Genomic DNA, 12,626 nt, shown 5'->3' on the forward strand with positions numbered 1-12,626 from the left:
TCCAACCAGTAAGTGGGAAATCTGAGGTTTGTAGTTTTTAAACTCATGCCCTATCGAAGAGAGTGGGATATTGGTCACATTGCAGTTCCTACGGCCTCCACTAGATGTCAACAGTCTTTAGAACCTTGTTTGAGGCTTCTACTGTGAAGAGGGGCCGAATGAGAGGGGATTGAGCAAGGTGTCTGGCAGAGTGCCATGAGCTCGTGACGCGCGTTCATGTGAAAGTTAGCTCGAGTTCCATTGCTTTTCTACAGACAAAGAAATTCTCCGGTTGGAACATTATTGAAGATTTATGATAAAAACATCCCAAAAATTGATTCTATACTTCATTTGACATGTTTCTACGAACTGTAATATAACTTTTAGTCTGAACTTTCGCATGGACTTACCGGCGCGTCGTGATTTTGGATTGTGTACTAAACGCGCGAACAACAAGGAGGTATTTGGACATAAATGAGGGACTTTATCGAACAAATCAAACATTTATTGTGGAACTGGGATTCCTGGGAGTGCATTCTGATGAAGATCATCAAAGGTAAGTGAATATTTATAACGCTATTTCTGACTTCTGTTGACTGCACAACATGGTGGATATCTGTTTGGCTGTTTTGTTGTCTGAGCGCTGTACTCAGATTATTACATGGTTTGCTTTTTCGGTAAAGCTTTTTTGAAATCTGACACAGCGGTTGCATTAAGGAGAAGTTTATCTAATGTTCCATGCATAACACTTGAATTTTCATCAACATTTATGATGAGTATTTCTGTAAATTGATGTGGCTCTCTGCAAAATCACTGGATGTTTTTGGAACGACTGAACATAACGCGCCAATGATTACTGAGATTTTCTGATATAAATATGAACTTTATCAAACAAAACATACATGTATTGTGTCACATTAAGTCCTATGAGTGTCATCTGATGAAGATCATCAAAGGTTAGTGATTCCCACGTATGCTGAGCACTTGCTACTACCTTGCATGAATTTGCAGGGAGCTAACCAACCAGGTTCAATGTTAGATGGCGAACATTAGGCTATAACCAGCCAAACAAATGGCTCTGAGATACGAATAATAAGATCATACACGTAACGTTAGCTAGCTAACGTAACTTGAAATTAAAAGACTGTCAAAATTAGAAACGTGTAATATCTGAAAATGTAGCTAGCAAGAATATCTTACCCATATGCATCATCAATTGTCTCCTGTCACATATGCCATGGTTTCCCTTAGTGTGAAGAAGATGTCATCCGGAGACAGGTGTTTTCTCCTTAGCAATCACACTCGAATTACACTGATTTCAAAACTCGGTCCTCCAGAAAGTGTAGAGCAATACTGACCAGCTCAAATAGACAGAAGCGTGCTATATGGCAGACCAATCCAAACTCACCTCTCGGCCTGTCCAGCCCACTCATTATCTCAGCCAATCATTGCTAATGGGAAGGTTGCTGTTTTTTTCTGTGGCTAAACCAACATGGATCAAAATTTAACAATTTTTTTCGTATTTACAGATGGCATACAAGTTTTTTATTATTAAGGCACATGAAATTTCACATGTTACAGAAGGCATTTCTGCCCCCAAAACAGGCATTTTCATTTAAAAAAAGAGGTTACTTTCAAGCGGCTCTCCTGTGAATTTGTGACCCGAGACATACGCCTAGTTTCCTGAAACGGGTCACATATGGAGAATCTACTCTGCGTTAGCTAGCTTGAGTTGGCTAAAGTCAGCCACAAGCCATGCAGTGTTGGCAGTGGCGAGCTACAATCCATCAATCACGAGGAGGTGTGATGTAAACAACCAATTAGATTCCCCACATGTGGGGGCCGCATGATTCTGCTCGGCTACTCCAGTCGAGGCAGCTCTGACTTCTGCTCCGGCAGGCTTGCCTCTGGCTTAAAAGGAAAGTGGAAAAGAATTCCTGCCTGTGCTAATTGTTTAGTACCTTGTCTGCTCTTCGTTTGTTTTTTGTCCTTCAATGAACTTTTCGACCTGTTCTGCCTCTGGGATTATTGCGTCGAGGATTTATCTATACTGAACAAATTTTGTAAAACGCGACATGCAATAATTTCAATGATTTTACTATTTTTACAGTTCATATAAGGAAATCAGTCAATTGAAATAAATTGATTAGGCCCTAACCTATGAATTTCATGACTGGGAAGGGGCGTGGCTGGGCCTGGGATGGAACAGACCACACACTACGGAGCCAGGCTCAGCCAATCAAAATTAGTTTCTACACAAAAGGTATTTATTGAAGACAAAAATGCTTCTCGGTTTCATCAGCCGTCCGGGTGACTGGTTTCAGACGATCCCGCAAATGAGAAATGGTTTGTCGAGATCGGTGTGGAAAAACTTGATTTGCCTGCACATAGACCTGACCTCAATCCCATCAAACACCTTTTGGATGAATTGGAACGCCGACTGCGAGCCAGACCTAATCGCCCAACAACATCAGCGCTCAACCTCACTACTGCTCTTGTGGCTGAATGGAAGTAAATCCCCACAACAATGTTCCAACATCTAGTAGAAAGCCTTCCCAGAAGAGTGGCGGCTGTTATAGCGGAAAAGGAGGGGGTACAAATTACATATTAATATATTCTACCAGCAGGTGTCCATATACTTTTGGTAATGTAGTGAAGTACTAAGCCAGAGAACACCACCTAGACGAGCACAGGCACAAACTCGCAGAACACAACATAAAAGCCAGCAGATATAAAGTAAAGAGAGAGCAGAGACTTAACGATTTGACAGCAGAGTTAGCTACCAAAGAGTCAGCTAATCGAATAGCGATATACTGAGATAAAACCAAATAATATTTGTCTGTAATGTCAAATGCAATGGGGTATGGATCCCGGATAGCACGTGTTTCATGTAGTTTTAATGAAGAAGCCAACAGTGCCTTAGGCAGCGTGTAACAACTTCTATATACCGCCTGCTGAACAATGGCATCCGGTCTATAAACAGTTCAGCACCTTACCAGCAGGTGGCATCCAAGCAGTACATTTTTTATTTTATTTCATCTTTATTTAACTAGGCAAGTCAGATTAAGAACAAATTATTATTTACAATGACTGCCTACACCGGCCAAACCTGGATGACGCTGGGTGAATTGTGCGCCGCCCTATGGGACTGCCAATCATGGCAGGTTGTGATACAGCCAGGATTCGAATCAGGGTGTCTGTAGTGACGCCTCTAGCACTGCGATGAGGTGCCTTGGACCGCTGCGCCACTCGGGAGCCCGTATAACACGGACGCTTATTCCACCATACCTAGATGGAATACAGCTTATGTCAACTAGACGTCAAACATTTTAGAAAATGTCACTTTAGCCAAACCTAACTCTTTTCCTAACCTTAAACCTAATTTTCCTAACCTGCTACATTAATTATCACCCGCTACAAAAAGTTAATTTTGACAAAAGCAGCATACCTTCTCGACAAAAATGTGGCTGGATTGTTTACTTCAGAAGGAAACAACCCTTTTTAAGATCTTCTGTTGAGATTTATCCAGCGGGGACGAGATCTGAATTCAGGGTAAAGCCTTTTATTATCAGTGACCAGGTCGCGTATCGCTGGTAATAAAACCTGCTCGATTACCTGGTCAATCATCATATTCCCAAAATCTTAAAATGCCTCTTTTGACAGTCAGCAGGAATGTAAACTTACTCAATAAACATGTACACAAATACCTTTATGGAATGGCAAAGATCCAGTTTGAGGTACTTCAAGGACCTGTTTAGGCTGGGAAGCATGCGGTCGTCTTAATGGTCAATCACTTATATCATGGTTCATCAGTCTACACCAGTCTCTTGGTAGTTATTGAAAAGGAATTAGTTTCCCCTTATTAGATTGAAAGATGTGTTATTTTTCTAGTATACTAAGAAATGCATGTTATAGTATATTACAGTTCTATTATCTCCAATGCAGTAAAGAACTTGAGGAATGTTGAGAAGTGTGTAAATGGTCAGCTGCACGATTACAATTCTAGCTCCATATGTGTTAAGAGAAAGGGATTAAGACATTCTAGAAAATGAGAAGCTTCACTCTCTCTATCTCTCTCTTTGCTAGTGACGAATCGAATGTCCCCCTCTACTTCCGAAATTTCGGAAGACGCTAACCTCTGCGAAATCATGAGATGTCCAAATAAATCAGTGACGAAAACTCCAAAACACCAGACCTACTGCCGTACGTTAGCACACGCATCCCATTCCTTCCAGACAGAGTCTATGGCACCAGTTACGTTTACATGGATCTGTCATGGACCTGTCCACTTCCAGGTGGTAACTGGAAGTGGCATCTCTATACCCCTCTATGGCATAACAAGGCTATTACTTTCAGGTAATAAACCATTTGAGCCAAACGCCTGGTGTGAAAAAGGGATCAAAAACCTAGGAGATATATTTAACTAAGAGGGTCTCCCTAGTTTCCAGGAACTTTGTCTCTATCTTAGTCTACAGTCTGCACTTTGTGCCTATGGTGTCCATTGGGTACAAATTTGTCCAGAGGTTTGGTGTCTGCTATTTATTTTCCATCTTCAATTACTAAAGAAAAAATATCTTCCAAATGGTTAAATCATGGGTAAAGTATTTGTCTGATGATGATGATGATGATGCTATTGACTAGGAGAATGTCTGGGAGAAGATAATTTCACTGATCAAAGAACCCAAACCATCAATTAATTCATTGTAAGCTTTGTCATAGGTTGTGCTGGACACCACTTATAATAATTCATACAAAACAGGCTTTAAGCCTAAACTGTAAACTGTAACCTGTGCCTCCCTCAATAGACTTGGCACATATAAAACAGGCTTTAAGCCTAAACTGTAACCTGTGCCTCCCTCAATAGACTTGGCACATATAAAACAGGCTTTAAGCCTAAACTGTAACCTGTGCCTCCCTCAATAGACTTGGCACATATAAAACAGATGATATGGGATTCATATGTTTTGGAGGAAAGGATCACCTATCCTGACTTCACTCCTTGAACCGATTCCTCTTCGACTTAATGACGATTCCAGTGAACAACAGTGTATGTGGTTTGGCCGGCTGGGTTGACTGCCGGCCGGCTGGGTTGACTGCCGGCCGGCTGGGTTGACTGCCGGCCGGCTGGGTTGACTGCTGGCCAAAAATGTATTGTTCAGTGCTGGTTGCCACCACATGACCTTCATATAACACAATGGTTAGCATGTTTCCGCAGGTGTCGTTCAAGATATGATGGGAATGGGAAACTCTTCCCACAGTCAGAGCAGGAGTAAGGCTTCTCCCCTGTGTGAACTCTGCGATGGGAGGTTAAATGACTTGATGTTGTGAAGCATTTCCCACAGTCAGAGCAGCAGTAAGGCTTCTCTCCAGAATGTTTTCGCAGGTGTCTTTCAAGATATGATAGGAATGGGAAACTCTTCTCACAGTGAGGACAGTGGTGAGGCTTCTCTCCAGTGTGTGTTCGCTGGTGCACGTTCAAGCCACTCAGTTGAGAAAAACTCATCCCACAGTCAGAGCAGGAATAAGGCTTCTCTCCAGAATGCTTTCGTAGGTGTCTTTCAAGATATGATGGAAATGGGAAACTCTCCTCACAGTGAGGACAGCGGTGAGGCTTCTCTCCAGTGTGTGTTCGCTGGTGCACGTTCAACCCACTCAGTTGAGAGAAACTCCTCCCACAAACAGAGCAGGAATAAGGCTTCTCTCCAGAATGTTTTCGAAGGTGTCTTTCAAGATATGATGGGAATGGGAAACTCTCCTCACAGTGAGGACAGCGGCGAGACCTCTTAGCTTTGGTCCCTTCCTGGTGTTTCTTCCCGGATGCAGGAAATGTCTCCACTTGCTCAGAGGAGTTAGAGGTCTCTCCTGAGTGAATGACAACATAAAAACTGGTGAGCAGGTGCAGTACACATCCATAATCATTGGATCAAATTAAAAGAAAGAAATGTGCCTGATAAAGCATTACTGAAAAGGAGTTACATCTATAGGTGTATTCTGCTTGAAATGAATGCTACATCGGCTTTATCATCTTTTCTAAGTGACAATACCACTGTTGAGCATCTTTAAAGACCCACTCCAGACTTCGTATCACCTAATGTATCACCCGATGTACTTAACAAAAGGCACATCTCAATGGTTGGTCCAGGTTAGAGCTTATATTTATTTATTTTAAATTTTACCCCGTTTTCTCCCCAATTTCGTGGTATCCAATTGTTTTTAGTAGCTACTATCTTGTCTCATCGCTACAACTCCCGTACGGACTCGGGAGAGATGTCCTCCGATACACAACCCAACCAAGTCGCACTGATTCTTAACACAGCGCGCATCCAGCACACCGTGCACTTGGCAACCTTGGTTAGCACGCACTGCACCCGGCCCGCCACTGGTACGCGATGAGACAAGGACATCACTACCGGCCAACCCCTCCCAAACCCGGGCGACGCTAGGCCAATTGTGTTTACGACAAAGCCTGGGCGCGAACCCAGAGTCTCTGATGGCACAGCTGGCGCTGCAGTACAGCGCCCTTAACCACTGCGCCACCTGGGAGGCCTAATTGTTTGCATATTTAACTAAACCCATGCCATCGGAGGTGAAGAGAGAAATAAAAATAGATTGACTTATGCAGTACTGGCGCTCAGGTTTTTAAAAATGTTTTAAGTTCATGTTGTAAATTTGTGCTCAGTGCTGAGTTGTAGGCCGGTGCTGTGCTGAGCCATAGGCTACAGTTTTATGCCGGTGCTGTGCTCAGCTGTAGGCTACAGTTTAATGTGCTCAGTGCTCAGCTGTAGGCTACAGTTTAATGTGCTCAGTGCTCAGCTGTAGGCTACAGTTTTAATGTGCTCAGTGCTCAGCTGTAGGCTGCAGTTTAATGTGCTCAGTGCTGTGCTCAGCTGTAGGCTGCAGTTTAATGTGCTCAGTGCTCAGCTGTAGGCTGCAGTTTAATGTGCTCAGTGCTCAGCTGTAGGCTGCAGTTTAATGTGCTCAGTGCTCAGCTGTAGGCTACAGTTTAATGTGCTCAGTGCTCAGCTGTAGGCTACAGTTTTAATGTGCTCAGTGCTCAGCTGTAGGCTGCAGTTTAATGTGCTCAGTGCTGTGCTCAGCTGTAGGCTGCAGTTTAATGTGCTTAGTGCTCAGCTGTAGGCTGCAGTTTAATGTGCTCAGTGCTCAGCTGTAGGCTGCAGTTTAATGTGCTCAGCTGTAGGCTGCAGTTTAATGTGCTCAGTGCTCAGCTGTAGGCTACAGTTTAATGTGCTCAGTGCTCAGCTGTAGGCTACAGTTTAATGTGCTCAGTGCTCAGCTGTAGGCTGCAGTTTAATGTGCTCAGTGCTGAGCTGTAGGCTGCAGTTTAATGTGCTCAGTGCTCAGCTGTAGGCTGCAGTTTAATGTGCTCAGTGCTGTGCTGAGCAGACCAAACTATAAACTATAAAAACATTTAGGTAATTTAATAAACTATTTGTATAGTTTATTCGCCGTTAGTCAGCAACTCCACACAATTGTCCTCAATTGCTTCTCTATTGTTTCCACATGCAATTCCTTCAATTGCCAAACCTTTGAATTTCGTAATTGTGTCTAAACATATTATTTCACCCTTATGTGTTTATACTTTACTGAATTTATACTTGGAATATACTTCAAATCAAATGTTACTGGCCACACGCACATGTTCGGCAGATGTTACTGGCCACACGCACATGTTTGGCAGATGTTACTGGCCACACGCACATGTTCGGCAGATGTTACTGGCCACACGCACATGTTCGGCAGATGTTACTGGCCACACGCACATGTTCGGCAGATGTCATTGGCCACATGCACATGTTCGGCAGATGTCATTGGCCACATGCACATGGTCAGCAGATGTTATTGGTCACACGCACATGTTCGGCAGATGTCATTGGCCACATGCACATGGTCAGCAGATGTTATTGGTCACACGCACATGTTCGGCAGATGTTATTGGTCACATACACATGTTCAGAAGATGTTATTGGTCACACGCACATGTTCAGCAGATGTTATTGGCCACATACACATGTTCAGAAGATGTTATTGCTCACAGCAGATGTTATTGGTCACATGCACATGTTCGGCAGATGTTATTGCGGGGTGTAGCGAAATGCTTGTGCTTTACTTTTATTACTGGAAAAGTTCAAAGATAACTGGCCTTAAACCCGTTAAATCAACTAATGTGTGTTCCTGGATCATCTGACATGCCTAAAAATAATACATCAAATCTGCTCTTACCATGATCAGCAGATTCCCCAATGTCTTCCTTCTGTTCTTCATTAATGTTGACATTCAGCCCCAGTGTTTGACTGCTGCCTGCCAGCTCTACAGATGCCATGTCTGGACTCTCTCCTGTGTAAATGAGAATAGAAGAAAAAAAAAAACGTGTCAAAATGTGACAAATGCATTGCGTCTAAACTAACATGTTGCATTCACTCGAGGAAATAAAATAAATACTAAAAACATGTAAGAAAGTGGTTGGCGTGCAACGAAATGACCTAACTGCGTACTTGATATCTGCCTGCCTCGATCAACAACAGACCCAGGTATCTTAAGTAAAGAAAAAAATACAATTGGCATCTTAAAAATAATACTCTAATAGAAATCAGTCTCTCACTAAAAGGCAAGTATGAAAACCAGCTGTCACTGTGGCCCTCGAGGACCAGAGGAAAAGTGTAACCACTGTTGATAAAACCTGGGATGTAATCTTAAGTGCACACGGTAGCAAACTGTTTGGCCAGTAACCGAGAGGTCGCAGAGTCGGATCCCCGAGCCAACTAGATGGGGGGGGGGGGGGGGGGGGGAATCTGTCGATGTGCCCTTGAGCAAGGTATTTCTCCCCTATGAACTTACTAATAGTTTTTAATGTATAACAGGCTATGAATATTTCCTTTAACCTGTCACAAAGGCAGATAAGAGCATCTGTAAAATGACTCAAATGTAAAGGTAAACATGAATATGAGGTGTGTAGAACAGTAACACAATGCAATGTACAGTGGTGGAAAAATGTGAATGAGCCATGTGGAGAATACAGTATTCAATATACAGTCCAATAACTTATGGACCTACACAAGGAACCGAACAGAAGCAAAAGGCACAAAACAGGAAGGGACCAACCTGAATTTATCCAATGAAAAACTCTTATTTACATTGTAAACGGTTTCTGTTGTAAACGTTTTGCAATAGACCAAGGTTTTTGCTACATTCTGCAACTAATGAATACACCCCTGCTCTCTTACCTTGGTTGTAAACGCTGTTGATAAAAACCCTTTTCTCTTCTTACCTGGATAATCATCACATTCCCAAATCTTCACTTCCTCCTCTTTATCTTTCGTGATGATATTCAACAGAAGTGTTTGACTGCTGTCTTTCACTGATGCCATTTCTCCTGCGGTGCCCAGTGATGTTGTCAGTCAGGACCCAGTCAGTATAGTCTTGGGCTCAGTTTGTGGTGGAGAACGGCAGGCTAGTTATCTTCACTCTCCTTATTAAGTAAAGATCAGATAGATAAACAACCTGAAAAACCCGTATAAAATGCAAGGGCTGTTATGTAATTTGGTGACTTGCTATCTAGTTAGCACACATAGCCATTGTTTTCTGATGTAGACAGTGATTTAATCAGTGTTGCTACGCTAATTTATTTACCTGTACCGGGTCTCGGCTGATAACCGTAGTTAACTAACGTTATTTAGGGTTTTCGCCACAATATATTGCTAACGTTAGTTAACTACACATTTGCCTATTTTGATAAAGTATGTGATGGCATTTCTTTTTCAGTTTGATTAACTTTAGCAAATAGTTGAGTAACATTAGCCAGTCCTTGCGGTTTTGTCTGGAAGGGACGCGGCTTTTATTACAATTCACTTTGATAAAAAATTGACTTGACCAGGCCTTGCCTGTCCATTTGTCCTGAAACAGACTCCTCGTAAGGTCGTTCTTACCTGAAGCCTTGCTTCGCTAAAACGGAATCATAAATAGTTTGTTTTATTTGTGTACTGGATTCCGTTATGTGTCCATTGTTTATCGAATACAGTATTACTTATGGTTTAATATCTCCTACTAATAAAAAACAAACAAACGCGATGGCAAATTTTCACTTCTTCTTTTTCGAATGACTGGGCTTGTCAAACTACACAAACGTAGAGGTCCGCCACCTGTCTGCGGGAGGGTGCATCGCAGAGCATAATATAATCATTCCTCAGGTTTTGGTTATTGTCCCCCACGATGAAATTGGAGAGGGGTTTCTCCGGTGAAAAGAGCCAATAATGAGCGGAATGAGCTACTATCGCCGACCATTGAACAATGAGACAGATATTTCACTGGATGTATAAAAGTAATGCATCCGCTTGGGGTTTTACGCTCACTCGGAACTGAACATGTAATTAATCAACTTCATTATGCTGTATTCCTCACCAAACTTAAGATATAAAACACATACTCTGCATTATTAACTCTGCATCTAACATATAATAATATCATAAACAATTGTATTTAACATTTTAATTATATTTGTGATCAGCTAGTTTATTTATTGGCCTGTGTGTCCAATAGAAAAAATTACTGGTATGTCCTGTCTGCACAACCATTACAATTATCAGAGAGAAAATCATTTGGGCCTTGCTCAGTGAAACATTGTTGACAGTATATTGACATTTTATTCCCAGTACACACACACACAAAACAAATTATTTTGGCCACCATTTTTGCCTGTAGGGGAACCCTGTAAAAAAAAAAAATTTTTTTTAAAAGGTTCCAGATCTAACCATTTTAAGATCAGATAAAACTCATGGTGATGGAGGAGGCAGAGAAGGGGACCGTGGTCAACATAGAGGAGTCAGCTGACTAGGGGCCCATGGTGATGGAGGAGGCAGAGAAGGGGACCGTGGTCAACATAGAGGAGTCAGCTGACTAGGGGCCCATGGTGATGGAGGAGGCAGAGAAGGGGACCGTGGTCAACATAGAGGAGTCAGCTGACTAGGGGCCCATGGTGATGGAGGAGGCAGAGAAGGGGACCGTGGTCAACATAGAGGAGTCAGCTGACTAGGGGCCCATGGTGATGGAGGAGGCAGAGAAGGGGACCGTGGTCAACATAGAGGAGTCAGCTGACTAGGGGCCCATGGTGATGGAGGAAGCAGAGAAGGGACCGTGGTCAACATAGAGGAGTCAGCTGACTAGGGGCCCATGGTGATGGAGGAGGCAGAGAAGGGGACCGTGGTCAACATAGAGGAGTCAGCTGACTAGGGGCCCATGGTGATGGAGGAGGCAGAGAAGGGGACCGTGGTCAACATAGAGGAGTCAGCTGACTAGGGGCCCATGGTGATGGAGGAGGCAGAGAAGGGGACCGTGGTCAACATAGAGGAGTCAGCTGACTAGGGGCCCATGGTGATGGAGGAGGCAGAGAAGGTGACCGTGGTCAACATAGAGGAGTCAGCTGACTAGGGGCCCATGGTGATGGAGGAGGCAGAGAAGGGGACCGTGGTCAACATAGAGGAGTCAGCTGACTAGGGGCCCATGGTGATGGAGGAGGCAGAGAAGGGGACCGTGGTCAACATAGAGGAGTCAGCTGACTAGGGGCCCATGGTGATGGAGGAGGCAGAGAAGGGGACCGTGGTCAACATCAGCTGAGGGGAGATCAGCTGACTAGGGGCCCATGGTGATGGAGGAGGCAGAGAAGGGGACCGTGGTCAACATCAGCTGAGGGGCCCATGGTGATGGAGGAGGCAGGGGACCGTGACTCAGCTGACTAGGGGCCCATGGTGATGGAGGAGGCAGAGAAGGGGACCGTGGTCAACATAGAGGAGTCAGCTGACTAGGGGCCCATGGTGATGGAGGAAGCAGAGAAGGTGACCGTGGTCAACATAGAGGAGTCAGCTGACTAGGGGCCCATGGTGATGGAGGAGACAGAGAAGGGGACCGTGGTCAACATAGAGGAGTCAGCTGACTAGGGGCCCATGGTGATGGAGGAGGCAGAGAAGGGGACCGTGGTCAACATAGAGGAGTCAGCTGACTAGGGGCCCATGGTGATGGAGGAGGCAGAGAAGGGGACCGTGGTCAACATAGAGGAGTCAGCTGACTAGGGGCCCATGGTGATGGAGGAGGCAGAGAAGGGGACCGTGGTCAACATAGAGGAGTCAGCTGACTAGGGGCCCATGGTGATGGAGGAGGCAGGAGGGGACCGTGGCAGTCAGCTGAATGGTGATGACCGTGGTCAACATAGAGGAGTCAGCTGACTAGGGGCCCATGGGGATGGAGGAGGCAGAGAAGGGGACCGTGGTCAACATAGAGGAGTCAGCTGACTAGGGGCCCATGGTGATGGAGGAGGCAGAGAAGGGGACCGTGGTCAACATAGAGGAGTCAGCTGACTAGGGGCCCATGGTGATGGAGGAGGCAGAGAAGGGGACCGTGGTCAACATAGAGGAGTCAGCTGACTAGGGGCCCATGGTGATGGAGGAGGCAGAGAAGGTGACCGTGGTCAACATAGAGGAGTCAGCTGACTAGGGGCCCATGGTGATGGAGGAGGCAGAGAAGGGGACCGTGGTCAACATAGAGGAGTCAGCTGATTAGGGGCCCATGGTGATGGAGGAGGCAGAGAAGGGGACCGTGGTCAACATAGAGGAGTCAGCTGACTAGGGGCCCATGGTGAT

At 44.6% G+C, this 12,626-nt stretch overlaps 1 long non-coding RNA gene across 2 annotated transcripts; it reads right to left on the minus strand.

Annotated features, from left to right (window-relative positions):
- Positions 1-3,525: 3,525 nt before the first annotated feature.
- Positions 3,526-10,098, minus strand: LOC115120432 (uncharacterized). 2 transcript variants are annotated; one of them, XR_003862146.2, is made up of 4 exons: positions 9,924-10,098; positions 9,266-9,466; positions 8,221-8,334; positions 3,526-5,841 (listed from the first exon to the last, which is right to left on the minus strand). It is a non-coding gene; the product is annotated as an uncharacterized LOC115120432 (long non-coding RNA). The 2 variants fall into 2 exon arrangements; XR_003862147.2 differs by having other exon boundaries at positions 9,266-9,498.
- Between the last annotated feature and the right edge of the window lie 2,528 nt (positions 10,099-12,626).

Source organism: Oncorhynchus nerka, linkage group LG12 (assembly GCF_034236695.1).
Source record: "Oncorhynchus nerka isolate Pitt River linkage group LG12, Oner_Uvic_2.0, whole genome shotgun sequence".
NCBI lineage: Eukaryota > Metazoa > Chordata > Actinopteri > Salmoniformes > Salmonidae > Oncorhynchus > Oncorhynchus nerka.